Source organism: Rhipicephalus sanguineus, chromosome 5 (assembly GCF_013339695.2).
Source record: "Rhipicephalus sanguineus isolate Rsan-2018 chromosome 5, BIME_Rsan_1.4, whole genome shotgun sequence".
Lineage (NCBI taxonomy): Eukaryota > Metazoa > Arthropoda > Arachnida > Ixodida > Ixodidae > Rhipicephalus > Rhipicephalus sanguineus.
In genome coordinates this window covers 2,370,654-2,380,358 of record NC_051180.1, presented here as the reverse complement: position 1 = coordinate 2,380,358, position 9,705 = coordinate 2,370,654, and the positions used below count along the sequence as shown (strand labels likewise).

Sequence of the window (9,705 nt, the reverse complement as noted above, 5' to 3'; positions counted from 1 at the left end):
ACATGCTCATTTTTTCCGGCTGATAAAGAAAGCCCGCGAAATAAGAAAAGTGACACGTGACTAGACTGTTGCGCGCGTCGGGAACCAGCGCCCTCAAATAAGCGTACTGCAAACAACAACCGCTTTGCCTGTTGTCCGTTGCGAGAGAGAGCGTTCCGCATTTTGGCAAGGGTACAGGTCGGGCGCCAACGATATGCGTGTAATTTCGCTGGGATTCATTCCGTTCGATAGTACGCCACAATCATTATCCATATCTCACGGCCGACAGTTCTCACCGATAACGCGGCAGGTGTTCTGATTACGGCCTGACTCTGTAAAACCAAGCGGTGCGTATAGGCCGGGGAGTGGCAGATAGGGCGATGCATTTTTTTTTCTTTCAGCATTTTTTCCTGGATACTGTCTACCTCATGGGAGCCTGTTTGAGGGCGCTGGTTCCCGACGCGCGCAACAGTCTAGTCACGTGTCACTTTTAATATTTCGCGGGCTTTCTTGATCAACCGGGAAAAATGAGCGCGCAATTAGCACGTTTTCAATGTAGTGCAGTTAGATGTCATTTGAACATGCCTACATACGACTCATTGACATTTCGACTATTAGGTGAGTACTTTTCGAGTTACAAATATAATTATGACTAATTAATCAAACCTCATTAACGAAAAAAACAGCAGTGGCTACTCCAGTGTGCTAGGAACAATATGCAGCAGGTTCGCTTCGCGTAACGCCGTTCCTCTTTTTTTAAATCGTGTTGCGTGATAGCTGGGACACCCTGTATATATATATATATATATATATATAGGACACCCTGTATATATATATATTGCCACGTGCGTTTCTTTATCACTTTTGCTCTATTCGGTTTTCGGCCACAAAGACTGTCAGCAACGCTCAGCGCGAACCGCGCCTCGTTGTTCGAGAACCTTCGCGATCATTGTAGATCGTTTTGTTAAGATTGCGCGCAAGACGCGCACACTCGAGCTTATTCTCGAATTTGCACGACAGCCAGTGATAACGCTGGAATATTCGACGGCACATGTTTAAATGCCGACGCGCTTCAGGCTGCACGAGGTCGGTCATCGTCGCTGCGGTCGGTGTTGGGACCTGGAGCTGCCTGGTGTTTTCGGGAAGGAGCTCGTACTCTGGCTGCAGTCCCTTCTGCCCGCGGCTTGTTCGACGATCCGGGTTTTCTTTGCCGTCGTCCTCCTCGCGGCTTAGGCTTGGGTCAGCGCTTCGCGGGGGCGTCCGGATCATGGAAGAAGCAGCACCTCCACCAGATGTACGTCGACGTTGAGCACAAGACGTGGGACGCCATCCTTCCGTACGTGACCTTCGCTTACAACACGGCCGTCCAAGAAACGACGCAGATGACGCCGTACAAGTTGGTCTACGGAAGAAGCCCGGCGACGACGCTCGACGCCATGCTACCCAACGTCACCGACGAAGAAAATCTCGACGCCGCCGCTTACTTACAGCGCGCCGAAGAAGCACGACGCTCGCCCGCCTACGGATCAAGAACCAGCAGATGACTGACAGCCGCCGCTACAACCTTCGACGACGCCACATGGAATACCAACCCGGTGACCGTGTATGGGTATGGACGCCAATACGCCGACGGGGACTCAGTGAGAAGCTTCTTCGACGATACTTCGGACCGTACAGGGTACTTCGACGCCTCGGCGCACTCGACTACGAGGTTGTCCCTGATGTCATTACGAACTCTCAGCGGCGCCGTGCACGACCTGAAGTCGTCCATGTCGTGCGCCTCAAACCATATTACGCACGTTAGCGAATCTGAGGACTGTCATTTTGCTTTATTATTGTGCTTTCTTTCTTGTGCTTATTGTTTATTGTACGTTGTTGCTTTATTCTTGTTATTTATTGTTGCATGCATTGGCCTGTTCTGTTTTAAGCATCGGGACGATGCTTTTTCAGAGGGGGGCATTGCCACGTGCGTTTCTTTATCACTTTTGCTGTATTCGGTTTTCGGCCACAAACACTGTCAGCAACGCTCAGCGCGAACCGCGCCTCGTTGTTCGAGAACCTTCGCGATCATTGTAGAGCGTTTTGTTAAGATTGTGCGCAAGACGCGCACACTCGAGCTTATTCTAGAATTTGCACGACAGCCAGCGATAACGCTGGAATATTCGACGGCACATGTTTAAATGCCGACGCGCTTCACCGCTTGTCAGTTGATCGACGGAAGACGCCCTGTTCGCCGCTATCATTGTACAGCGTGCATTGCTGTAGTTCTAGTTCTCATTTTCCGGCCACAAGTTTGGCCAATAAACAGTTTCATTGTAGTAAGACCTTAGTGGTCTTGTTCCCTCCCTCTGTGTCCCTGTCCTTTTTTTGCGCTAAAAGCTACTCAAGATGCATTTTTGCAAACAGAAAGCAGCTGTTTTCACTTTTGCATTCCGTTCCTGCTCTTTGGAAGGTGGAGACACTTGCAAGGAGCGTTGCAAGGAGAGTTTGACCGTAGTATCTTTATAATAGCTATCGTATCACGGGCTTCCCGCCGCGCGCTGTGGCTGAATGGGTTGATCATCCGTGCTGGCTGTTTGCGCGCAATCGCTGGGGCCTTGATCGCTGGGGCCTTTTTTTTTGTCTCTCTCAGAATTGCTTATGTTTGCCGCGGTGGTACAGCGGTTACGGTGCTCGGCTGCTGACCCAAAGGGCACAGGTTTGACGGCGGCTCCAGCATTTTTGAACAAGGCGAAAATGCTAGAGGCTCGTGTACTTAGTTTGAGATGCACGTTACCAGGGGCGTAGCCAAGGGGGGGGTTGGGGGGGTTCAAACCCCCCCCGAAATTTTTCAGTTTTGCTTGCGTACATAGGCACGCACACATACAAACGCACGCACGAGCATACATAAAGTATGGTTGAACCCCCCCCGAAAAAAATTTCTGGCTACGCCCCTGCACGTTACGAACCTGAAGTAGTCGAAATTTCCGCAGCCCTCCTCTACGGCACGCCTCATAAACATATTATGGTTTGGGCACGTAGAACTCCAGCAATTATTATTACTAGTACAACCCTGCTGAAGATTTAGTTGCTTGTTTTTTCACTGGAGCATTGCAACCAAGATATTTGTTGCAGTTTCGGTTTCCCTTTTGGAAATGGAGCAAGTAAACTTCTAATGTTTTATTTTTTATTACCACGCAACCCATTACTTAATAACGAAGAAAAGGAACCCAGATTTTAGTTAACCTCAACCATAAAAAGGCAATACAAAACGAAACCAATGCAAGCATGAGGGCAGCCATTGGTAATATAATGAAGCGTTTTAAAGAAGTACTCTACTATTAGAGACGACGCAGAAACGTAACCAGTAATAGTAGAACCAACGCAAAGCTTGTATTGTTGAATCGTCGCCTTTTTTCTACGGGAGCAGCGTTCTCTGCTTCTGCAAGTAGTGCTGCTCTTTTGCATTACATTTTCGTCCCCTTTGAAAAAGAGCCATCCTGACTAATTACGGACAGCTGCACAGTGACAGTGAGGCTTTAGCAGGTCCATATGCACAATCTCATGCCTCGACATTGTTTCATTACAATAAGTCTCAAGCGACTTGACGGCGTATATGATGAAGTACGAGGCTTGCTAGACCACACGGTACGGGCCGTGGCACTTCGGAAGAAGTTTCGTAGACCGACCGGGGCCACCTAGGAGTCCAGAGGCCAGGCCTGTAGCTAGGGGGTATGCCCCAAGCGCCCGCCTCCCCTCCCAAAAGTTTGACGGAGGCAGTGTTTTACCGACAAGAATAATGAAAATAGGTGTTTCTCTCAAACTGTCAAGGCCTTCAGCAAGTGCCCCCTTCCTTTACCCAACACCCCCCCACCCCCCACCCCCCTCCCCCGCTGACTGGCGCAGGCCGGCGGCTGGGACCGGCGGGGACCGGTGGACCGGCGCCGGGAACGGTAGGCAAGTAGACTCGGAAGCGAGTGCGCCCGCGTGCGCCGTTGCCATAGCAACGGCGGAGAGATCTTCAACCGGCTGCTTTGCTGCTGGCTTGCGTTTTCTTTTTTGAATTCTTGGCACTCGCCACTTTCCTATGAAGAATGCTGTCTCACGCTCATAACGTGCATGCTATTTGTGACCTAGAAGTTCCGGGCGCGCGGCGATAATGCAATCGAGAGGCATGCACGATATCAGGACTGTTTTTGTGAGGCGAAACGACACCCTTTCAACACGTTCTTCAGTGTACGCTGCTTTCCTGAAAAGCATAGGTAATTTCATACGGAATATTAGCCGATTACAAACTGCCTTTGTTGCCGCAACGCCACTTCACGCCGTTGAAAGAGTAATAAGAGGGAGTAACTAAGAGGGAAGTCCAGGCATGGACACATGCATGTTGTCTTTACTGATGACTTTCCCTTAACAGGTACCCATGTTAGCAGCAATGTACAACAGTGTGAATGAAAACAGCGAGGAAGAAGACTTCAAAACTAACAAGCGCATGTGTATATATATATTATGACGTCTGAGTCGTAACGAGGTTTATTTGGTCGCGACGTCGAGAGTGAACAAGCGCCACGGCCACGATGATCAAGAGCACACACCCGAAGACGATGATGATGAAAGGCAAACGCGTGATGATGATTACAATAATACAGAGATGAGGAAGAAGTGCATAATAGATGCCTACACTAATTCCCCCCACGTGGAAGCGGCCAGCCTGGCCGCTGCAAGTCAAGGCGACGAGGAACGTCGCGTGAAGTGCTTCATCCGAGAAACGTGAACAATCTCGGTACTGCGGTAACGGCGGTCAGTAGGGAAGACAAGTGGTGTCACGCGATAGTTTACAGGAGAAGTCTGCTCCAAAACTCTGTATGGCCCGATAAACCGAGGCTGGAACTTGTCACACAGACCAGGTGTGCGAAGTGGTGTCAAAAGCAACACCTCGTCACCAGGTCGGAAGGCGACAACGCGATGAGATGTGTCGTAGACGAGCTTCCTGGCTTGTTGCGTGGCTTGTGTGTTCATGCGAGCGCGCTGGCGACACTGCGCAAGTCTCGAAATATATTCTTCGGAAGAAGTCAGGGATGAATGGCCATTGCAGGTGAAGAAAGAAACGTCGAGAAAAAATGTAGGCGAACGCCCGTAAACGAGATAAAACGGTGAGTAGCCGGTTGTGCGTTGAACGGCCGTGTTGTAGGCAAAAGTGAGAAATGGTAGCAGTTTATCCCAGTTTTTGTGGTCGGGTTGAATGTAGACGGCGATCATATCGGCAAGGGTTCGATGAAATCTTTCGGTCAGGCCGTTGGTTTGAGGATGGTAGCTAGACGCTGTCTTGTGTGTAGTGCCAGAGGCGCGTAGGACTTCACTTAACAGTTGTGATAAGAATGCCCTTCCACGGTCGCTCAGGAGTACTCTGGGAGCACCATGACGCAGAATTATGGCGTGAAGGACGAAGTCAGCAACTTCCGAAGCTGAACCAGTAATCACTGAAGTCGTCTCAGCGTAGCGCGTGAGGTGGTCCACGGCAGTCACTATCCATCGATTTCCAGCGCGTGACGAGGCAGGGCGGAGCGGAGAGGAGGAGCGACGAAAGGGCGAAGGTGATCGGCGTCTTGCGGACCGGTACGTACTCCGTGCGTCAGTCGATGCGGGCGGAGATGGAGACCGCTGCGGAAGGGACGAATAACGCCGGCCGTAAGAATCCCCAGTGGAGAAATCACGTTCTCGCATATCGTAACCACGACGCTCGTCCTGCTGGCGCTTGCGGCAGAAACGTGAGATATGCCCGCGATATCCGCAATAATAGCACGTTGGGCGGGACGAACGCCAAGGCGGGTAGTAGAGGGCGTTCGGTGCACCGGAGGATAGTGCAGTCAGGTGGGTAGATGGAGATTCAGGTGGCATCGACCGGAGGTGGACCGGTGGCGCAGCAGCAACCGACGCGTACGATGGTAGCGGCAACGTTGAATTCACGTTGCTGGGAGGCGCGGCAGCAACGTGCGCGTACGTCGGTGGGCGAGAAGCATCTGGTGGGACGTGCGTTGGACAGGTCAAGGATGTTAGTTCCTCCCTGATGATGTCTCGCAAGGCCGTTGCTGAAGGCTGTGCAGGGGACTGTGAGGGTGGGGAGAAGCCCATTGACCGCAGTTCTTCGCGTATGAGCTCCCTGATCATGTCGCGTAGGTCACGGTCCGCCGTAGGACGGTGTTCGACAGTGGCCGGTTGTAGGCGGACGGAGTCAAGTTCATCGAGGCGCTGACACGTTGTGACGACGTCAGCGACAGTAGACGGATTCTGAGCAGCAAGGGCATTGAAGGCAACAGGCCCTATACCCTTCAGAATGTGGCGTAGTCTGTCTGACTCCGTCATCGATGAGTTGACACGCCGACAGAGCGCAAGAACATCCTCGATGTACGATGTGTATGACTCGCCGGGATGTTGTGTGCGAGCATCGAGGGTCCTCTTCGCGAGAGCGGATCGGACGGCAGGTGTCCCGAAAACTTGGCGAAGCTGCTGCTTGAAGCCTGGCCAGTCGGCGAAATCGATCTCATGGTTGAAGAACCACGTCTTCGCAACACCCGTGAGATAGAGGGAGACGTGACGGAGCTTGTGAGGATCGTCCCACAGATTAGTGGCGCTTACTCTTTCGTAATTGTCAATCCAGTCCTCAACATCATCTCCGCGGAGACCGGTGAAGATCGGGGGGTCACGCTGGAGGTTGTTGATGACGTAGAGAGGTGAGGCTTGCGGCGCCGGGATGGGAGCGGCAATGGGAGCGACATGGGCGTCGGCTGGCTGGTTCTGCGCCATGCTGGGGCACGGTGGGTGCAAGCGGCGGCCCGAACGAAGCTCCAGCGAGTAGTCGGGGCGAGGAGAGGACCGGGGATCGTAAAGTCACCTCCACCACGTATGACGTCTGAGTCGTAACGAGGTTTATTTGGTCGCGACGTCGAGAGTGAACAAGCGCCACGGCCACGATGATCAAGAGCACACACCCGAAGACGATGATGATGAAAGGCAAACGCGTGATGATGATTACAATAATACAGAGATGAGGAAGAAGTGCATAATAGATGCCTACAATATATATATATATATATATATATATATATATATATATATATATATATATATATATATATATATATATATATATATATATATGTGTGTGTGTGTGTGTGTGTGTGTGTGTGTGTGTGTGTGTGTGTGTGTGGGTAGAGAATGCATGCCTTGCGGGTAGCACTCACTAAAAAAAGAAAAGATGCCTTTACTAACGTTTCAGCCGTGACACCGCCTACGTAGGTCAGTGTCTTGCGAAGCCCATGCCACAGCCCAAACGTTATGGAATGCATTTTTTCCGGTTTTTGATCTGTGCTGCCTGGAAGTTCATTCAATGTAGAAAACGCCGCGCGCATGCGCCGTTGCTCGACATGCGTTCACTAGTAGTCGCGAAGGCAACGCCACCTCTCAACGTCAACTCCTTTTACTCTTTTATAAGCACAGATTAAATCGAGAATGCCTAATACCGTGCGCATTATTTTTAAACGCATTTTTTTTCTTTAGTAAATAGCAGCGGACTGCGTAGAGCATTCTGCACATCTCATTCGTGCACTATGAAGGCTTGCCCGTCAGGCAACGCGACACGCCGTTGTGACTTTCAAAGCGCAATTCAACAATACAAATCTTAATCATATGGTGAAAAAAAAAAGCTCGTTGATGTCACTGTAATTCACAGCCAGGGTCTTGTGACACATTTCGGTCGGTTGTCAGTCCCTTTAAAAAATCACAACGCGAATATATATAGTGACAGAGTAAGTATTTACTCTAAAAAGGCGTGACCTCACTCATGCTCACCTCATGTTCCACGATCCCAAATATTTGTCCATAAGTAAATATTGAGAAGGTTATTGTGTATACATATTTGAACTTTCAAACTATCAAGGAGGTAATTTCCGCGTCACTACAAAATCTGCCCTAAATGGTGATTCTGCGCCGTACAGCACACGTGTGTGCTGTACAGCGCAGAGCCACCATTTAGGGCAGATTTAGGGCCTAAACTAAGAAAAAAAAATAACGTGTTATCAGATTGACAGGAATTCAATCCTTTGAGCTATTTCCATTCAGACAAAGCTGAGAGGGAATACCATGTCTAGAGGGTGTTTTCTAAAACGCGTGCATCTATGATAGCACTGTGCTATCGATGCGCACTAACCAGACTTCACACCTGTGTGGAGATATCCCTATTATTAAAGTCGAGGCTACATGCCAGTTATCGTATCTTCTGAAATATTATTAATTTTTATTAGTCGCTTTCGCGCGTATTTCTATTGCAAGTTTTATGTTGCAGTAAAATTTAATATTGAATTATCTATTTCTTACTATCTATTTACTATGCTTTCCTTATCTACAATAGAGACAAAACTACCCGATAAAGTGGGAGGGACTTTCAAGGTGGGCCTACACGTTTGAGCCAAAAAAGAATCCCAGCCAGAATTGTCATCGCAGCTTTGACATTCCTATCAAGCCAGAAGATTCCAGGATTCAATACGCGGCTGATATTTTGCATCATGAAGTGCAAAAAAAAAAAGCTCCGGTTTTGAAGACCCTCGAGCTGAACTGTAATCATTCTATTCGACATGGGTCATTTTCCGTTGGGCTTTCAGAGGAAGAAGACTACTGCTTCAAAAGCAGTCGATATTAAGGGAAAAAGCAGATTTCGCTAGGCTTTACCTGGCTGAAGACTGGTATTTTTCAGTCATTGCTACGAGCGAAAAACTAGTAATCAAAATTCCTGTGCGCATAAACACCATCGTTCTCTTAAAGGGGCCCTGCGACACAATTTGAGCATGTCTTTTTCATCGGTTCTTCTGGCACTGTGGAATGCACCGATATTGTTGCGCCAGTGGCAACGCCGAAATTGAAGCGGTTACAGTTTAAATTCACGGGATAAACTACCTTGATTTCGGACTCTGGCGACACACATCGGCTATTTCTGTTACAGGAAGTGACGTGATGTCGTGTGACAGTGACGACAAAGACCGTTCGTGTTTGATTGGCTTGACGCGACACGTGACGTGCAATATTCACATGGTGGTAGCTAGGCCATATTACGGAGGCCTAAGAGGAACAAAACCCCTTTTTATGCTTTCTCAGAAACAAATGATTCCTGTTTCTAACTAATATATTTTCAAAACAACGAACACGACGCTAGGAGCGCTGTAGAATGATAATCAAACGATACTCTTCCGCGTTTTGTCTTTTGCGGCATCGAGCGACAACGGCCACACCGGCACCTGCGAAACACGCAACGCTCAGCTCGGCACGATGCTGTCAACGAAAAAAAAATTCTAAACGCTTACCGGCCGACGCTTTCCGCGTCATCGGGCGTTAGCGTTTCGTCTGGGCCCATGGAGCCGTCCTCGCGTTGCGCAGGGATCAGCGACGCGCTTTCAATTTGCAATGGCGTGCACGACATGCAAGCAATCGCTGCGTCGCAAGAGCTCGCGCTCGAGGTCTGTTTGTGCACTACACGACAAATCATGGGAGCGTCTGCTAGCTGACGCACGTGGTTTGTCGTAAGCATGGTAACAACGCCGTCAAAAAGAGGGGTAGCAATGTACTGTGCGAAGACCACCATGAGGTGACATTTCCGGTATGTCTTTATAAGACGCGCGCGGTGATTGGAACCGGTCTTTGACGTCAGCGGGAGAGTGAAATGCGAAAAAAAAAACGTTTCTCGTCGTCGTCTGCTTG

General features: G+C 49.6%; 1 pseudogene; it reads right to left on the bottom strand.

Moving 5' to 3' along the window:
- The window catches only part of LOC125758525 (uncharacterized), a 53,187-nt pseudogene extending 46,425 nt beyond the window's left edge, over nucleotides 1-6,762 (bottom strand).
- Nucleotides 6,763-9,705: the final 2,943 nt, after the last annotated feature.